The sequence below is a fragment of the Macaca thibetana genome, chromosome 2 (assembly GCF_024542745.1).
Source record: "Macaca thibetana thibetana isolate TM-01 chromosome 2, ASM2454274v1, whole genome shotgun sequence".
In the NCBI taxonomy this organism is placed as follows: domain Eukaryota; kingdom Metazoa; phylum Chordata; class Mammalia; order Primates; family Cercopithecidae; genus Macaca; species Macaca thibetana.
Window position 1 is genome coordinate 155,150,952 of NC_065579.1, and position 20,707 is coordinate 155,171,658.

General features: G+C 43.1%; 1 protein-coding gene and 1 non-coding gene across 3 annotated transcripts in view; one reads left to right on the forward strand and one right to left on the reverse strand.

Annotated features, from left to right (window-relative positions):
* The window catches only part of ARHGAP31 (Rho GTPase activating protein 31), a 122,369-nt gene that overhangs the window by 62,002 nt on the left and 39,660 nt on the right, over positions 1 to 20,707 (reverse strand). The window lies entirely within an intron of this gene.
* Positions 12,544 to 12,650, forward strand: LOC126949403 (U6 spliceosomal RNA). Its single transcript, XR_007723709.1, has one exon. It is a non-coding gene; the product is annotated as a U6 spliceosomal RNA (small nuclear RNA).

The following is a 20,707-nucleotide window of genomic DNA, read 5'->3' on the forward strand; positions in this document are numbered from 1 at the left end:
ATGCTTTTTCTGTGATACCACAAGTGAGGAGGAATAGAAAAAGCCCCAAGCTACACCTACCATGGTTCAAACACTCCCCAACAGGAAGGCAGGTCCTATGAGTTGGTGGCAACTTTGGAGGTGTGATTTGAGTAGAGTGGGTTGGCTCCTTGCTGTTGACTGCCAAAATGCCTAAATCCTACCACTGCAGGGCTGATCTTTAAGTATTCAACAGCTCATGGTTTGTATCTAATTTTAAGTTCCTTTTGAAAAAAATAGCAAAAAAGTTGATAAATTAAAATTATATATAAATATAGAGTACAGAATGTCTCTTTAAAACTACCTCTCCCCCAGTATATTAAATAACAAAAAATAACACACACTGGCAGGTGGATCACCTGAGGTCAGAAGTTCAAGACCAGCCTGACCAACATGGTGAAACTCCGTCTCTGCTAAAAAATGCAAAAAAAAAAAAAAAAAAAAAAAAAAAAAATAGCCCAGCATGGTGGCGGGTGCCTATAATCCCAGCTACTTGGGAGGCTGAGGCAGGAGAATCGCTTGAACCTAGGAGGTGGAGGTTGCAGTGAGCTGAGATTGCACCATTGCACTCTAACCTGGGCAACAAGGGCGAAACTCTGTCTCTCACACACATACACACACAAACCACACACACACACATACACACACACTGAGATGTTAATGGTAGTTACTGCTAAGTGGTAGAAAATAAATGATTTTTGCTTTTCTCTATTTTTAATTTTGCTTTTCTAAATTTTCCGTGAAGGGGATATAGTAAAAGTATTTTTTTTTAAAAGAAAGAAATGGGATTTTGAAAAACAAGTTTCATTTAGGAAGATGGAGGGGCTTCTGAAATCAGTGACCCAAGTTCTAAATGTTTGCTGAAGTCCTTTCCGGTGACCCTGTTGAGGTTATTACCCCTTGTGAAGCAGAAGTATTTGCCCAATCTGCTGGCCCGGGATGGCTGAGGACTAGCTCTGCTATCCTGCTGAGCAAGGCAGCGTGGAGCCCGGTTCACCGGCTGCAGGTCCCTGCCCTCCTCATTTTTAGGCTCTCAGATGTCAAGCCAAACTAGCACTTTCCTGCAGAGGTGTCCAGGTCCTCCTCTGGTCCACTCTGTGACTTATCCCTGCTGGGACCCTCAGGTCTCTGCTGCCAATGCTGTCTCTTTCCCAATGACAGTGATTCTCCTTCTACCAAAGCAGATGCACTGAGGGCCCATCTAGAGGAACAAAAGGTAATAAGATCTTTGCCCTCAAGAAGCCAAGAAGGGAATGGGTAATTATTGTGAACCTAGTATGTGCTGGTCCCAGAGCTATACACTTCTTATCCATTATTTGTACCCAGTGCAATCCTCACAGTCACCTTATGAGGGAGGTATTTATCTCTGTTTTGTAAATGAAGAAACTGAAGCTCAAAGGTATTAAGTAACTTGGCCAGTATGAAAATATCAAACAAAATATGCTAAGGAACCTAGACAGGCACAAAAAATGTAAAGAAAGTTCTTTTAAAAAGATTACAGCTGGTGGGGAAGTCAGGCAGAGCTTTTAGATGTTGAACAAGAACAGGAAGTTGTGTGCATTTATAGAGAGCCAGCTGTCTGAGAGGGACCACGTTGGGGAGTGCTGAGACAGGACCCTCACGCTCAGGGGCTCACAATGTTGTGAGCTAAGTGGATAAAGGACAAGTCAAGGTGCTGCAATAAGAATTCTGACACTGGTGCAGAGGGATGATTTGAAAGGATGTGAGATGCTATCATATGATGTAATTGACGTGATGCAATATACATTACAATACATGCAGAACGCTCATGTAAGTGCCTAGCATAGAGTAAGCACTTAGTAAATGTCATACACATTCTTTTGGGACAGGAAACAGAGAGCAGTATAAACAAGGTGAAAGGCAAGAAATAATGTGGTGAATTCCAGGAATGCTGACTAGACCAGTCCGGTGGAAGAGAAACATTAGGGAACTTGGGGGCATTTTCACTGACTGCCTGGGAAGATTGCATTCTATCTTGATCTCCACTTCCAGACAAATCTTTCTAAAACACTACCTTGATGATAAAGCTCCCCTACACCAAAACAATCAATAGCTCCCCATTGCCTGTAGAATAATGTCCAATACAGGCAGCTTTGGGACTAGACCTTCAGCTTCCTCATCAGGGCCAACCCTGAAGTTCTTCCCTTCAAATAAATAGGCCTTTGTGTGTGGGGGGGAGGGGCGGGGGGAATAGGGATGGGAGGTAATCTAGAAGAAAAGACTTGCCACAAAAAGAAAAAAATAAGGAGTCCCTTTAGGGTCAGAAGGGACAACCTCTCATGGTTTGTCAATGAAAGGGGAAGTGAGAGGACTCACTCTTTTCTAGCTGTTGCCTGAAATTTCTTTAGGAAAGGTAAGAGCCTATCTGACTCACGCGTAAAAGGCTGGTTGAGAGTGGTGAATGTGTCTGGGTCCACAGGTCATTAGTGGCAAAAGAGCCAGTGGGGAGAGCTTAGGAGGGACTCCCACAGGGTGCCTCTGGGTGTGTGTGTTTGCGGTGGGAGTGATTGTGGCTGAGGAAGGGTAGAGAAAAAGGTTCAAATGCTATAACATAGAAAACAAACCTGCAAGGAGTCCCCATATGACCTTGGTCTTAAGAGCTGGCCCTGCTCATCTGTACACAGAAACTGTACAGAAGGGTTTTGTCCCATTGATGAAGCTGCTGGGCTTTGTGTAATTGACAAAGACTTATGTGGTTCATCCTTTCTACTGTCTGTCTGTGGAGAAAGCTTTGTTATTAGCAGATTTGTAGGGGCCGACATCACTCACTCCACGGGGCTGCTGATGGAAGACAGGAAGATCTCAGTCAACCCCTAGCACATTCCTAGGCAACAACAACTCATTTAAAATCATTTAAATCCTCAGTGTAACTGCATAAAGCGCACATCAGTGGAATCACTTGATCAGGGTTTCATTTACTGGATGAGCAGCTTTCTTGCCACCTGCTCCTTGGGATACCACTGGTGGAGGCTCTTAAGTGCTAATGGATACAGAGAATGGCCTCATGTGCCTGAGAGTGAGCCCCAGGGGAGAAGGTCGTGAACTGAGCAGATTGATGGGAGAGAAGCAAACTTGTTTCTTGAACTGTATGCTTCACTAACACTGATCATCTTAAGAATGAGGACAATGTAAATTTTTTTCTACTCTGAGTGTGTCCAGGCCACCTCTTTTTTTTTTTTCTTGCATACCTCATGGGTGGTTATGGGGATGAATTCACCATCATTATTTCATTTAATTCTTAAAACTCTGAGATGTAGGCATTACTCCTCCTATTTTCAGATGGCAAGCTAAGATTCTGTGTGGTTAGACAACTTGTCCAAGCTCAAACAGCTAGTGGCAAACTGGGGTGCAGTCATAAGTCTGTTTGAATCCAAAATTCATGCACCTTCCAGTACATTTTATAAGCATAACCTCCACACTAGGGAAACCAAGAATGGGCAAGACCAGAAAGCAGCAGAAGGTAGAGACTGACTTCACAACTAAGCACAACTTGATGAGAGAGAAGGACTTAGACAATGAATTAAGAAACATGGATTCTTGCCCTAATCTACATGTATGAGATTCTTGACCTTTGAGGAGACTAATTTTCCTCTTCTTTGAATTCCCCTAGGTATCTTGCAGGCAGTAGGTGCTACGGTATCCATCAGTTACAGCAACATGAACCAGTTGTATGTCCTCCAGCAAATCAGCCACTGCCAGCCTCAGACTTTCATCTGTGCTAGAAGCAAGTTCTGGATCCAAATGATTTCTGGATCTTTATGTTTCTTCCAGGTCTAACCTCCTTCCAGGATCTGTCAGCTTCTTGGATGACACTGGGAGGAGAGGCTGGGCTGGAAATTAAGAAGGCAGATTCGATTTCTATCTGCCGACGTTCAGGTCCTGACTCCTACCAGCTCTGGTTTACAGCTAGGTCTTTCAGGACAAAACATTAGGGTAATTTTTTATTTGTTTTGTTTTTGTTTCTCATTTGTACTGTTAATGGTTCCCCAGCTTACTCCACCCATATAAACGGAAATTTCTGTTAAATAAAACATAAACTGCAATCTCAGGAGGTTTATACATATCTCCTTTGGTATGGCTAGACTCCCGTTAACCCCAAGGCTATTTTTATTTTTATGGAGGCTGGAATCCTCCAGGGACTTAGCTCTAAAAGACGCCTAGTTCATCCGAAGGTCCTCTCCGCACTGATACGACCATGTCCTAAGAGTGAGAAATCCCTTCCTTTGCTTATTGTACCCTCTGGTTTCCCAGGCTGTAGAGCTTCCTAATGGTTTCCAGACCTACAGCACTATGGGTGCTTTTCATTTTTGTATTTTTCTAAAATCAATTTTACTGATGGGAGATGGGGAGCAGTTATGAAAAATGACTTCATCTTGGGCCAGCTACGACTATGTGAAGAACAGCCAGGTAATGCTTATCAGTTCCTCGCTCTGCCCCAGCCCCCACCCCAGCATCCTTTCATTTCCTGCCCAATATTCCCGAGCCACAGGCAGCCATTGTTTCCAGAACCGCTTTGCTTGGAAGCCTTGGTACTGAGGCCTCTCAGCGCTTCCTGTTGTTACCAGGCCTCTCTTTCCTGCTGAAAACAACAGCACTTCCCTGCAGTTTGTAACCCTTTTCAGGCAATTCATTTCTTCCATGGGCTTGTTCAGTGCTTGCAAATACTGAGTGCTCATTGCATTTATTTTAGTTAACCTTTTTCCTATTCTACAAGTAGTGCAAGTTAAAAATAAAGATGAGCAAAAGAAAAAAAAAAATCACCAAATCTCTTCCCCTTCTATTAGCACTGAAATCTCTTTGGTGTTCATGCTTTAAGATTATGCATCTATGTACAGAAAATTTACCACAAGACTCAGGGCTTGAATAGATGACCATTCTCAATAGTGGAAATGGAAGCAGGGAAGCCTGCCCAGAATCCTTTCTCCTGGAGGTTCTCATATTTCTGAGCAAAAGGGCCTCCCAGGAGCTTAACAAGAGTGCAAACTCCAGGAGATTCCCCTGCAAATTCTCAGGACTACACTTGGAGAAACCCTGAGAGAGATCTTCTTTAAATAGTTTGTTAAATTTGGGAGAGGCTCATGGGGCAATTGAAGAGGGTAGGGAGGAGGGAGAGCCCACTGTTATCAGGACTCCAGGAGTCTCTTCAATCCAGCTGCCTGCCAGCTGCTCCAATGAGCTTTTGAAAACACAGATCTAGTTGTTTGTCTACAGCAAGGAATGCTAAGTTCTTCGTGACCCCTTCCCCAACACCACCCTCTCTAATCATGTAAACTCCCCACAGTTTTCTTCAGAACACCCCTTCTGCCTTTGCATTCTCCGTCCAGGATGGAAATTGTCCCCAGGATATGCTTCTCTCCTGTGTGCTTCAGAACCCAGCCCAGAGAAGTCCTCCCTAGGGCTTTTACTGTAACCTCAAATAGAATAACTCACCAAAAATGGGACACCAAGCTCCGCTGCAGTGTCTAGGTCTCTGGACACTAGTTTATGGTGCAAATCAAGATATTTGAATTTCTATGAGCTTCTGTTTTGCCCCAGGGAATATACTTGAGGGATAAGATGTAAAGTATTTTGGAGACTCACGTTGGCCTCTTCCTCAATTTTCTCTCCATATCTCTGACAGATCCCAACAAAAAGATATGCTTTCTGCAGAGAGACTATACTTTTACCTTTATAGATAATATATTATTCCTTATATAAAATCAGACAAAAAATAGTAGCAATTTGTGGTTTGCTAAAACAGCAAGGGGTGATGATATTGAAGCTTTTATCCTGAAGTTTTACAGCTCAAAAATTGCTTAGTATTCTCTGAAATGCCTCCTATGAGGAACCAGCATTCATTTCAGAGGCCAGATATTATCCAAACCTGCTCACTCCTCTTCTCACTAACAGTTGTTATACCTCTGCTCTCAGCACTGTCTTTAGAAGTAATTTGCACCAGATATACAGTCAGCCACCCATATTTGTGGGTTCTGCATCCTTGGATTCAGCCAACTGAGGATTGAAAATATTCAGGAAAAAAAATGGATGGCTGTGTGTGTACTGAACACATACAGGTTTTTTCTCTTGTCATTATTCCCCAAACAATACAGTGTAACAACTATTTACACAGCATTTACATTGTATTAGATATAAGTAATCTAGAGATGATTTAAAGTATACGAGAGGATGTGCATAGATTACATGCTAATACTACACCATTTTATATCAAGGTCTCGACAATCCATAGATTTGGTATCCATGGGGGTCCTGGAACCAATTCCCCTTGAGTACCAGGAGACAACTCTTTTTAGGATTAAGGCTTAATGATGAAGATGATACAAAGGATTACTGTCAAATACGTGGGCACCTCCTTATAGGGGGAGGAAGTCATAAATCATATATAAAGCAGTGGTCCCCAACCTTATTGGCACCAGGGACCGGTTTCGTGGAAGACAGTTTTTCCATGGACCAGGGTCAGGGGGATGGTTTCACGATGATTCAAGCACATTACCTTTATTGTGTACTTTATTTCTATTATTATTACATTGTAATCTGTAATCTAAATACATGTATATGCTATTACATGTAATACATGCAGTGACAGATCATCAGGCATTACATTCTCACAAGGAGCCTGCAACCTAGATCCCTTGCCTGTGCAGTTCACAACTGTGTTCAGGCTCCTACGAAAATCTAATGCCACTGATCTGACAGTAGAGCTCAGCTTTGCTGGCTTGCCTGCCAGTTACCTCAGGCTGTGTAGTCCAGTTCCTAACAGGTCATGGACAGGTGTTGGTTTGTAACCCAGGGGACCCCTAATGTAAAGGACACATATAACTAGCAAAGAGAATGCTAGTTTATCATGCAGACACTCTTATTTCTAGAATTAGAGAATCTGAGTTATCAAACAAATCTCTTTTGCTTTTAATTTCTAACTTTTTCTCTCCTCACCCTTTAAGAGCTTCAGAATTAGAATTTTCAGTTGTTTGCTACTGAAAATGTCAGTGGTCAGATCTGATTCAAGGGTAGCCCAGGGATGATGAGCTTTCACAAGGTAAAGCTCATATTCTGATCCCTTTTCTTGGGTACACAGAAGGTAACAGAGCTATATCCAGGGCACTCTGGGCACCCAAGGGCAACAGCCTGTCCTGGGAGCAACAGCCAGGAAGAGGTTTCAAATGGAGACTGAATCTCTACTCGAGCTTGTACCCAAGGAGGCCACTGTAAAGCTTCCATGAAGACACTGGTGTTTTAAAAGCTCTGTCAGGATCATTTAGAGACAGAAAGACCCTCTGGGAAGTGATCCAGGCATGGGGTGACCCATCTCCTGGTCACCTCCTCTGGGAAGCCTTCCCTGATTTCCAAGAGTAGGGAATACTTGACACAGTCTTAAATCAATGGGTTCGCTTTTAATACTTAATTGAGTTGTTTTGTTTTGTTTTAAAACATCTGCCTTCCCTCTATTCTGTAAACTATATGCAGAGCTATGCCTATCTTACTCAACTTCCAAGACACTGTCCTTGGCCTAAGTTTACAGTCCAGTAATTTCCCTGTGCCTTGAGCAGTGCCAGGAACAAGGCAGAGCACACACATGGAGGAATGAGTGGAAGAAAAGGTTGGGCCCAGGTGCATGGGCATCAGCTGGACACCACGTAGGATGTGACGGATGACACCATCTTAGTGAGAGCACAGTGAGCCTTTGAAGGGATGACAAAGTGTACCCTAGTCTCTAGTGCTTTTTAATCTCTTCCCAGATCTATATGTATTTTCTCCTTCTCAGAGACACCATCCCCACGCCCAAGTATCCACTCCATATTCCATCCCAGCTCTCCACTTTTTGGTCAACCAGAATCCTGGAATGTCAGAGTTGGAAGAGACCGTAGGATCATCGTATTGAACCTGCCTGATTCAGCACCAGGAAATTAAGAACCCAGGAAGTTTAGGGACGTATCCAAGGTCACCCAGCTTGACAGCAGCAAAGCCCTAGAGTTGGAAAGAGACTGAGACGAGGGGACCAGAGTGATTTGAAAGGTGATTAAGATTTCCTTTTCTCTCTGATTTTCAGGATTAGGGCTTAAGTACCTGGGCTTCTTTCTATCCCAGACTAACTAGCACTTTGGTGTCAGAAGTAATTTAGAGTATTTAAGCTTAGACACACCCTTAGCAGTCAGCTAAATTAATTATGTTTATTGGATTCCCACAAGTAAAACACTGTGCTAGACTTTTGGGATTCAAAGTAGTAGCTTATACTTATAAGACACTGCCCATAACCTCAGTTTACAGTCTAGTTAGTTCAATTACATGCAGTTAAATCGTGGGTGGAACAAAAATGCCAGAGAGAGCCCTTCCTTGTTCATTCTACAGCTGTCAGGCAGGAGTCACTGGGTTTAATGATATCTTTCTGGAGAGAGGGGACAGCCAGCTGCCAGAGGCTGTCTCTCCCCTTCTATAAATTTGCTTTCTCTTCTTAAATAGTGAGTAGCTGATCCTCAGCAAGAAGGAGGGGTTTGTTTATTGTTCTAAAGATCTCATGATTCCTGTTTAAAGAGGGTGTAGGCTTGCAGTAGATTGTTGTAGGCTTAAATTCACTGAAGAGATGGAAGCAGCAGGCTCTGTGGGTGCAGTCAGAGCAGCTGGGAGTGGGTAGCCTCAGGCTAGGGCCTCTGGTGGGAACACAGAGGAAAGCAGTCCTGAGTTGGTTAAGGAGATGGAAGTTGGGGAGACTTCCCTGGGGGTCAGCTCACCCAGAAGACAGAGTACCACTGGTGCTACAGGACCCAATAGAGGGCAGTCAGCTGATCAGGACGCAGGAAATGTGACAGATTCCAAATCTATAGGATCTGGACTGGAGAGGGCAGGCAGTGAGCACCTGAGTGTCCACGTAAAAGAGTCAAGTCAGGGCTAACAGAGCCCTTCATGACTTAGTTTCCAGAATAGGTGTCACCTTTTTGCGTCCCAGAGATTTGGTTTGCAGTCACGTGCACAGCTCATTGAATGGCCCTCTCTTGCTGATCCTGCCTTAAACACCTGGGAAGAGGGACAGAGCCAGGAAGAGAAAGGGGTCCCTGCACAGGTCCGCTCCATTATTCAAGCTCTGCTCATATCCTGCCCTCTCCATAAAAGCTTCCCAGCTTCATTTGCTCATCAAGTGCTTTTTGGCACCCACTCTGTGCTTGGGTACTGGGTGCTGGGTGTTAGGTTCCAAGGACACAGTGGGAAGCAAAACAGGAGGCCCCATCCCCAGGAGCTTAGCATCCAGTGGGAGGAAGTACCTGCTGATCAGTCTCCTCTCTTACTGTTCCTGGTTAAGGGCATGAGTTCTGGAGCCATTCTGCCTGGGTTCAAAGCCTCCCACTGCCACTTTCAACCACTGAGACCAGGCCTGCCTCCTGTAAGCAGAACGCCATAACCGCAGTGTGCTGGGGCAGCTCCAGAGGACACCTGCTGCTCTGTGTAGTTACGGATTGTGCTCCCTTTCACTTAAATACACATCTCTAAAATTTTTTTTTAAAATCCCACCAGTAGTGAAATTTCTCTTAGAAATAAATATAAACAAAACACATCTCAATTAGGGTAAAAAAACTGTATGGTTGGTTACCTTACCTACAAGTTTCGGTTTCCTTATTTGAAAACTGAAGTTAATAATACAATCTACCTCATAGGATGGTAAAAATTAGCCAGGGTGGTTGTACATGCTTGTGGTCTCAGCTACTTGGGAGGCTGAGGTGGGAGGATCACCTGAGATGGGGGGAAGTTGAGGCTGCTGTGAGCCACGATCACGCCACTGTACTCCAGCCTGGGCAACAGAACGAAACAAACAAATAAAACAAAACAAAAACATAGATAAAATATCTATGAAGGGCTTGGAACATTGGCCCAATAAGCTCTCAATACATATTAACAATTGCTGTTATTATTTTAATTGTGATTACTGTCCCATTGGGCTTTGGTCCTTCATTAGTGAGTGGGTCCTTAAGTGAGGGGCTGTTGTACACCTCTGTATTCCTAGCACCCAGCACCACACCCTGCACAGTGGCGACTTGGACTCAATGTCTCCTCAAAGAGACTGGGATACAGGCTTCAGCCATATGAGGCTGTACTTGCAGGATGGGTGGACTGTTCAGAGACACTGTGTCCTATCTGGTTTCAGACGGAAACACGGGGAAAATGGTGGATGTTCTCCTCCTTCCCTTTCTGATTAGAGGTGACAGATAAATACAGAACATCCAGTTAAATTTGAATTTCAGATAATGAATAATTTTTTGTATCAGTATGCCCCCAGTATTGCATGGGACATAGATTAAAACGTGATTTGTTGTTCATCTGAAATTCAAAGTTTCGTCCAGGGTCTGGTATTTTTATCTGCTGAATGTGGCAACTCTGTCTCTGGGTTCCTTTCCCACTCTTTGTGGCCCCCAGCCGGCAGCGGTGCTCCCTCTCAGCATCACACTCACACAGCCACAGCCACAAATCTTTCCCCGCCTCCTGTTTGCCCTCCAGGGCCAACCGTAGGCCTACTCGTGGGACACCTCTCATGATTTAGCTTCTTCCACCAGGAGGAGGAACTGAGGAAGAGTGGGCAGCAGCAGATGTCAGTGTGTCAGGGAGCCAAACTGCCCACTGGGTTAAAGAGACTTCCAGATGTCCAGGGGTGTCTCTGAGCTCCTCCCCCTGCAGAGATAAGGGGAAGCTGTTTTCTTACCTGGCCTCAGGGAGAAAAGGGAGAGCAAGGATGAAGCCAGCCTTGAAATCCTCATCAGGTTTTCCCTTCCCATAGGTGTCTTTGTCTTCTAAGCCTGCCTCTGCATGAACCTCCTGGTGGCTCTGCTCCTCGGCTACCAGCCACATTTTTGATGGTATGAATATGTGGATGGGCTGGGGCAGGGGGATGTACCTTTGGAGCACTCTTCTAGAAAAGTGAGGAGGAAGATGCCAGGGTATCTCTGAGTTTAGGAAGTATGAATTGTTAGAGTACCACCTCCCCTGGCTCCTCCCTTTTCCTCAGAATATTTACTGTGGGCCAGGCCCTGGGCTAAGTCTGTCACACATATTACTTCATCCAATCCAACCTTGCAAGGCAAGTTTAACAGTCCTCATTTTACAGCTGAGAAATCAGGGGCTGAGGGAAGTTTACTGCCTTGCTGAACATCATTCAGTTTGTAAAGTGGTGGGGCAGGTATTTAAGCCCAGTCTCTCTGACTCCCAACCCCACTCTTAACCAGCCTCTTATACTGCTCTGTTTTCAGAGTTCACCCTGGCACCTACTAGGTGCTCAATAAATACTCCCTGGAGGAATATATGATTGAATGTATAAATGAATGGGTCATTCTAAGGTCTACATTTATTTCTGTAGACTCGCCTGTCAATGATAATCAGAAGAATGGTTTGTTCTGACATGTTTATATATTTTTGATTTTGAAAAATTCATCAAATTATAATTTGTGATCAAATAGTTCAAATCACAGCCTCTGGATGCTAATTTTATTATAACATTGTGTGTATTTGTCTTTTTTTTTTTTTTTTTTTGAGACGGAGTTTCACTCTTGTTGCCCAGGCTGGAGTTCAATGGCGCAATCTCAGCTCACTGCAACCTCCACCTCCCGGATTCAAGTGATTCTCCTGCCTCAGCCTCCCGAGTAGTGGGGATTACAGGCATGTACCACCAAGTCCCGCTAATTTTGTAGTTTTGGTACAGATGGGGTTTCTCCATGTTGGTCAGGCTGGTCTCGAACTCCCAACCTTAGTTGATCCGCCTACCTCGGCCTCCCAAACTGCTGGAATTACAGGCGTGAGCTACCGTGCCTGGCCTGTATTTGTCTTTAAATGAAAATGTTTTGGTTCTAGGCCCTGAGTTCCATAGGCTCTTACTTTTTTTTGGCATGTATTACAGTTTTTGGTGGGTACATATTCCCTGTGTAATTCAGGATGCAGCCAGTTTTGGGGGCCGTCATCCTTGTGGGATTCTCAAATCACAGTCTCTGGTTTGTCCCAGCCTTTTTAAGAACCTTACTGAAACATGCTCTGAATTTCAATTTTATGGGAAGCAGCAGTAACCAATGGTCTCTGCATAGCTCTGAGTAGTCCATTGAGAAATTTATTTTTTCTTTTGATCTTGATGTACATTTGGTATTAATTTTTTTCTTGGTGTATTTCCATTTACACATGAATGACCTCAGTCTGTTTTTAGCAAAGCATTGCTAGAGCTGGATGAGGATGCAGGGCTCATTAACAAAAAATCATTGAGGGGCCTAGGTTATAACTGCTCTTTCAAAGCTCACACAGCCATAACACACATTCTGTTACACAAACACACACACAGAGTCACAGCAGGTTGTGAAACAGAGAGGGACTCTACTTTGAGGAATGTGGCCATGAATATGAAAAAGTAAAACAACCATGATCTTAACAAAAAAAAGTGGTGGGGACTAGGTTAGATATAAGCTGTGACCTGTGGTCTGCTATCATTTTGATCAACATTTTAGGAGTGCCCAGAACTTGTAAGTCTCATGTCAGAAAGTGAGAGGCGTGCTCACTTGGGCAGCGCATATACTAAAATTGGAACCATACAGAGAAGATTAGCATGGCTCCTGCCCAAGAATGACATGAAAATTCATGAAGCGTTCCATATTAAAAAAAAAAAAAAAAAAAAAAAAAGCACTTTGGGAGGCCGAGGCGGGCGGATCACGAGGTCAGGAGATCGAGACCATCCTGGCAAACACGGTGAAACCCCGTCTCTACTAGAAATACAAAAAAAAAAAAAAATTAGCCAGGTGTGGTGGCGGGCGCCTGTAGTCCCAGCTTCTCAGGAGACTAAGGCAGGAGAATGGTGTGAACCCGGGAGGCGGCGGAGCTTGCAGTGAGCCGAGATCGCGCCACTGCACTCCAGCCTGGGCGACAGAGCAAGACTCGGTCTCAAAAAAAAAAAAAAATTAGAGGATGTCTGGGAGACCCCTGAGAGGTAGCAGGAATGTCTTACACACAGATCTTTGGTTGTTACATAGTATCAGTGATGCATTTTTTACTGCAAGTTACCACGACCATTCTAAGTGTGCAACAAGAGTATATATAGTAGCCCTGTGAAGTCCAACTACCCATGTTTATAGATACATATTTAAGAAGACAGGAGTCATACTGTTATCAGAGCAGATGGAACTCCCTTGGTTTCACTAGAACCATATTGCAAGGGTTCATAATGCTAATTTTGGGGAGATTTTCTTCTCACAAGCTATGTGACCTTGAGCAAATTTCTTAACCTCTTGGTGCCTTAGCTTCCCCATCTGTTAAATTGGGAGAATAATAGTAACTCCTTCACAGAGTTGCTGAGCAGATTAAATGAGTTAACCTGTGGAAAGCACTTATAACAGTGCCTGACATAAAAAGTATTACATACTAGTTTGCTATTATTATTATCATCAGCAACAGCAACACCAGCTTACGACAACCATGAATGTCATGTCCTCACTGAAGCTTTTCCAGGATTCCTCAGTTGGATGCATCCTCTCCTCCATGACCTTTATGACCATCTGTCTAACTCTACCTAGACTAAACTATGTGCCCTATCTCCCTGACTATCTGCTGTCCTTGACTCCAAATATCTTCCTGGCTAAGAGAATATATGTGGACTCCTGACTCCCAACTCCTCTATAGCATCAAGACTCATTCATTTTTTTTTTCATTCAGCAAATATTTATGGTTATCTTCGCTGTACAGGCTCTGCTGGGTGAGAAAAAAAATCCCATGATATTTCCCACACTAACGCACACACTGAAGGAAAGCTCACACAGACATTTGCTCAGCGCCTCTGGCCAGCTGAGTGAGCACGGGAAGAAGTCAGGTATAGTTAAAGTGATCTTGTGTTTTGAAAAAAACAAGATATGTGTTCAGACAAACATTAGCATACTTAAAAGAAGAGCAAGGCAGAAGAATAGATTTGGGATTTTTTCAGATATTCTCAGCCACATGGTCAACAAAATTAAATCACTCCGGAAAGAGACTCACTTTTAAATCTTTCCTGGAGACCACAGCCTTGGCTTGTGCGTGGAAACAGCACCCACAACCACACTGCGCACTAGGCTGGGTACCTCACATTCATGGTGTTTGATCTAATTCTTACAAGACCTTGTAAGGGAAGAACTGTCATTCTCCTTTTAAGAGAAGGAAACTGAATCTCAAAGAAATATGTCTTGTCACATCATACAGTTGGCAAGTGGCCCAGGCTCTGCCCCACGTAAGGTCAAAGGGTGCTAATTTTCAAAGACACTTGAGCTACTCCTATATCTAATTGGTCACTAAATCCTGCTGGACTTAGACATGGCATTTGGGAGAGTGACCTCTGGAGACCTTTGTGGATCTTCAAATTTGGGAATACTATTAGAACACTTGATGACAAAACGAGAAGGGAACAAGTCACTTTAAGAGATAGCCATTGGTATCAGTTAAGCTCTTTTCCTGGATAAACTATTAATTTCTAGACACTAGACCCTTTGTGTGTGCCATAAATGTGTGGCCCAGGCAAATCAGAAATGGCCGAATGGCATGTGTCTCATTGTGGTTTTAATCTGCATTTCCCTAGTGGCTGATGATGATGAACATCTTTTTGTGTGCTTACCATTTGTCTATCTTCTTTGATGAAATGTCTGCTTATGTCTTTTGCACATTTTCTAATTAGATTGTTCGTGTTTTACTGCTGAGGTTTGAAAAATGTTTAAATATATTCCATATGCTAGTCCTTTGTTGGATGTGCAGTTTGCACCTATTTTCTTCCTCTCGCTATCTGATTGTTCCGCTTCTTAACAAGGTCTTTTGCAGTTGCATTTTTAACATTGATGAGGTCCAGTTTATCAGTTTTTCCCTTTGTGGGTCATGCTTTTGGTGTCAAGTCTTTTGGGCCGAGATTCCAAGGATTTTCCTTAATTTTTTTTCCTAAGAGTTTTATAGTTTTGCATTTTATATTTAAGTCTATGATCTCTTTTGAGCTAACTTTTATATAAGGTATAAAGTCTTGCCGGGTGTGGTGGCTCACGCCTGTAATCCCAGCATTTTGGGAGGCCGTGGTGGGTGGATCACGAGGTCAGGAGATCGAGACCATCCTGGCTAACACGGTGAAACCCCGTCTCTACTGAAAATACAAAAAATTAGCCGGGCGTGGTGGTGGGCGCCTGTAGCCCCAGCTACTCGGGAGGCTGAGGCAGGAGAATGGTGTGAACCCAGGAGGCGGAGTTTGCAGTGAGCTGAGCTTGCGCCACTGCACTCCAGCCTGGGCGACAGAGTGAGACTCTGCCTCAAAAAAAATAAAATAAAATAAAAATAAAAATAAAGTCTATATTAAGGTTCATTTTTTTTGGCCTAGGAATGTCTAGTTGTTCTGGCACTATTTTTTGGAAATGCTCTTCTTCATTCATTGCATTGGTTCTACAACTCTCTCAAAAGTTGGTTGGCTGTACTTGTGCAGGATTGGGGATGCGGGGGGGGGGGGGGGGAGTTAATGGATTCTCTATTCTGTTACATTGATCTATGTGTTCTTCTGCTAATAGGACACCACCTTTATACTGTAGCTATATACTAGGCCTTGATACTGAGTAGAGTGATTCTTCCCACTTTATCTTTCTTTTTCAAGATTGTTCTAGCTAATTTAGGGCCTTTCCATATATGTTTTAGAATAAGCTTATCTATATCTACAAAAAAAACCTTGCTGGGATTTTTATAAGAATTGCATTAAACTTATAGTTAACTTAGGGGAAAATAGACATCTTTACTGTGTTGTTTATAAGATCTCTTTGATTTGTTCCTTCTGCGTAACTGCGACCCTCAAGGAGAATGTCATTAGCTAATGCCTGAAATTATTGACCAACCTTATAATTCACCTTTCTTTATGGTCTTCTGTTGTTCCCACTCATGCTGTGTGTTGCTGCCAAAATGATGAAACTCTAGCTCTCCCCCACCAAAGTTGCTGTCTTGTTTATGAATCTCAAATTTCTTCCTACTCCAGACCTAGGCCCAGGTTTACCCTCTTATTCCAACTCCCCAAATTTCCACTTCTCATTCAGTCTTGATACACCCAAGTAATTCATGACTCTGAACTGCTCCCTAAACATATAACTTAGCCAGGAATTCCTTCCACTCTGCCAATCTGCTTCCATTTTCTTCTGTCAATTTAAGCTTACTCAATGCAAGAAATATTTCCTAAATAACTTGGTCATCTTGTACGAGTTCATACACAGTGGCAGGCCTAGCATATCTGACATCTGGAACAGGTGATTTTTAATGCTACTCTCCTCTACAGAATGGATTTATGTTCAGTAATAAGTGTATAATGCAATAACAGCAATCACTGGTATTTTCTGATTTTGTTTTTTAGTTTTATTTTAAAACTAAAACTCTTTTCAAGCTTAACTTGAATAAAATTCTGTTTTTTAGCTTTGAATTCTGAGCTTCAATTAAAAAAGAATTCTACTTTAAAGATACTCAAATTCAGTCAAATATTTCACATATTAACTAAAATTTGTACTTATGAAACAAAAATATCATACCTTGAAGTCTGCATCCCAAGTCACTGTTTTCAGTTTAAAACACAAATAAAAACCTCAAGTGGTCATATAATGACTTAAGTTCTGATTCTTTCTGTATTTACTATGCTATTTTTGTTTATTTCACATCTGCTGATTAAATGCAGGAATATGTAGTACTGCAGGAGCTAGAAACACACACTGCACCTGAAACAAGGTCACACTATTTAAATGAGTATGAGCTAATTGTTAAATGAACACTTAGTTGAGTCCACGTGTTACGTGGACATGGGTTGGGACTCAACTAGGAGTAACACCCATGTAACACCCTTGTGTTACGTGGTCATGGATGTCACTATGGGTAGGAGTTCTCCAAGTAACATCCATGTTGATACAGCATTTATTAAAGGACAAGGAATGAAAATGTACTAATCCATGTTTATTAAAGGATAAATAATAAAAGTGTACTAATATGCTAAATATATTTGCATACATATTATTAAAACTCACAGTCCCTCAAAATGTCAATACACTGTCAACAGTGTTACCCTATGATCCTGCAATTCTAGCCCTAGGTATATATAGACCTTAAATGAATAAAAACATATACCTGCATACAAGCTTGTACCCAAATGTTCATAGCACCATTATTCGCAACAGCCAAAAAGTGGAAAACAACTCAAATGTCCATCAACTGATGAATGAATAAACTGTAGTATATCCATAGAATAGAATATTATTAGACAATAAAAAGGACTTAAGTAACAACACAAGCTTTAACGTGTATGTCCCTTGAAAACATTGTTTAAGTGTAAGAAGCCAGAAACAAAAAGCCAGATGATTCCATTCATATGAAGTGTCCAGCATAGACAAATCTATAAAGATAGAAACTAGATTCATGGTTTCTTAGAGCTGGGGGAGTAGGTGGGAAGGTGAGGGAATGGGAAATGGCTATTAATGGGTATGAGGTTTCTTTTTAGGGTGACGCAAATGTTCTAAGATTGATTGTGGTCATTGTTGTACAGCTCTGTGATTATACTAAAAACTATTGACTTGTACACTTTAAATAGGTGGCTGTGTGGTATGTTAATTATATCTCAATAAAATTTAAAAATAAAACCAGCAGTAAATGCAGCAATTGTTTAGAACTTAGACCAACAAAAGATTTTGTGGGGAGGAATATTTTACCACTGTCAATATTAGAATTACCAGTGCTTGGTGATTAAAACCCACTCTTAGTTGGTTTTATTGTCATTTTTCACTTTTCTGCTGACCACACATCCCCTTATTTTGGGCATGCAAGGTGCCCCTCTCCCGCTGCTGCAACCTGGTACATCCCTGCTAACACAGTCAGTGTAGATCTACGCTATGGCCCATCTAGCGACTGGCTGATGTAAATCGCTTATATGTAGAAAAAAGTCTAATCTGGGACTTATAAGAAATTTTAAGAATTTGAAAAATAAGGTGAAAACCATTTTAGGAAGTCAAGAGCCATTTCAAATGAAATAAAGCCTTCTACATAGTTAAATGACTCTTCTGTAGACTTCTTACACAGAACCAGTATTTTTGTTTTGTTTTTTGAGACGGAATTTCACTCTTGTCGCCTAGGCTGGAGTGCAATGGCATGATCTTGGCTCACTGCTACCTCTGCCTCCCAGGTTCAAGCGATTCTCCTGCCTCAGCCTCCCGAGTAGCTGGGATTACAGGCACCCACCACCACACCTGGCTAATTTTTTTGTATTTTTAGTAGAGACGGGTTTTCATCATGTTGTCTAGGCTGGTCTCAACCTCTTGACCTCAAGTGATCCGCCCACCTTGGCCCCCAAAGTGTTGGGATTATAGGCCTGAGCCACCGCTCCCGGCCAGAAACAGTTTTTAAACTCAATTAACCCAGGATCTAGATTTCCTGTGCACTCGGGGAGCTCTTCATGCCCATTTGCAGAGTGGCTGTCTTCCTGAACCATGAACAATTCCTAGGTACAAATGTCTGCTGCTCTTTCCAACCCCAAAACTAGAACAGCTCCTGACAGCTATGGAGACACCACCCCCGAGACTATCTTACCTTGCAGCCACAGACCAATGCCCCTGCTCCTCAGAGTGCAGACCCCCACTGCTCTGTGGCTGCCACATACTCCTCTTCACCTAACTGGGCCCCAAATCCCTGTGGAAGCCTGTGTTCTCCTCCCCGATACCATTCTCTTCCTATGTTTCTCACAGGCCCACTGGCTTCACCAAGGAGAACACATTTCCACAGAGGTCCCCTGGCCTGCCCTGGCCTGGTCATCCATCCTCCCGCTACCCCATCCATCCCATAGTAGTTTATGTCTCCCCTTTGAGTTAGGGTTAGGGTTCTCCAAAACTTGGCTTGCCATCCTGGCAATGTCATAAATGATGGTCAGTTCCTACAGTGTGATAAGTGCTGTTTTTCAAAAGACTTTATGTACATTATCGCCTGTGATTCTTGCACTTTTTAGAAGCTAGACATTATCTCAATTTTGATGATAAGACTGAGGCTCAGAGAGATTAAATAATTTGTCTCAAGTCACACAGCGAGTACGTGAAAAAACTATGATAGGAATCTATGGCTTCTGTTTCCCATGCCAGTTCAGTATTACATAGAGGAGACGGCCACAGTGAAATTATAGTCTGCATAGACTGCTGTTGGCTGGGCTTGGAGCCTAACCACCGTTTTAGATCTTTTTTTTTTTCCCATGGGAAAATGAATTTCAAATTCAGAGCAATCAACATACAAGTGTTCTTCTAGAGCGTAACTCATTTTTAATTTGGAGACTATCTCCATTGTCTCCCCACTGAAGGTTTCATTTCTATTGATTCCTTTATCTTACTGGTCAGGACACAAAAGGAGGATTGAAAAGTAAAGGCTTTAGAGTCAGACGGGGGCCTACCACTTAATTGATGTGACCTCAAGCAAATTACTTAACTTATCTGGGCCTCCGTTTCTTCCTTTGTAAAATAAGGGCAACATTACACATAGAAGATTATTGTAAGAATTAAATGAACGATGTGTGCTTGTAAAGTGCTTAGTGCAGTGCTTGGTGCAGAGTCAGCCTCCAATAAACGTGGACCTTCGTTGTTCAATGGGAGAGTCAGGCTGACTACAACCTAGAACATACCCCTACTGGCCAGGGATGGTCCTTGTTTATTCCTATAGTGCAGATGAAATTATTAACAGCACTCCCTTGTACTCTTCAGGTGCCCCAACTTGGATGATAAGTTATATGGGTCAACCTACCTGAAGATGGGCCCAGAAGGCGTGACTTCTAGGGGACCACAAAGCCCCAAGGCTGGAGCTCCTTAATCATAGGGAAATTTGGCCTTTGTCAAGAGCATCTCACCAGGGAGCTGAGAGCTACTGTTTGGATGTTTCCAGAAGCAGCGTCTGGGTTCCCAGTGAGGGTCTGAAGCCAGGAAGAGAGTCTTCAGGGATAAGGGAGCCCAGCCAAAGGCACCAGCAGTCACGCAAGTGTCTGGTCCGACAGGAGCCCTGCCAAGGAGCCAGGCCAAAAGGGCAGGGTGGGGGCTGGAGTGGGGGCCAAGACGGCAGGCCAAACAGGAGATGAGGGGAAGCCAGGAGATGAAGTGTCAGGGACACCAGTAAGGGAGGTCAGCAAGGTGCCGGAAGGGCAAGAGGTCTCACTGTGCCTGGGGGAAGGGGGGTCCCAGGGCATCAGTCCCCCTCCGGGAGCCTACTTCCACTCTTCTTTGTCTGTAAAGGAGTTGAGGCACCGTCTAGGGCACATTTGGGTCATATCCTCCTCCATGGTGCTGTGCACATGTGCCAGGCTTGATCAGTGACTCTGAGACTGTTGGTGATAACAAAGACCAAACCTAAAGCAGGCAGTGTCATTTAAACCTCCCACCACATTTAATGAGCAGGATTGGCAGCTTATTTCAATTTTACTTCAGTACTTAACTTCTCACAAAGTAGCAGTCATAAAACACTTCTCATAAATGAGGTGTAATAATTGAAAGCACGAAGAATCAAGAGGCAGCATTGTGAAATGAAAGGAATAAAATGGTGAGAGTCAGAACTAGGTTCTATCCTGTTTCTGTTCTGCCTCTTCCTGACTCAGAATTTTTAGGTAAGTCACTTCACCTCCCTGAGCTTGCCTGTCAATGGAGGTAATAAGTGCTGGGAAGGAAAAGTGTGGGGAGGCACAGAT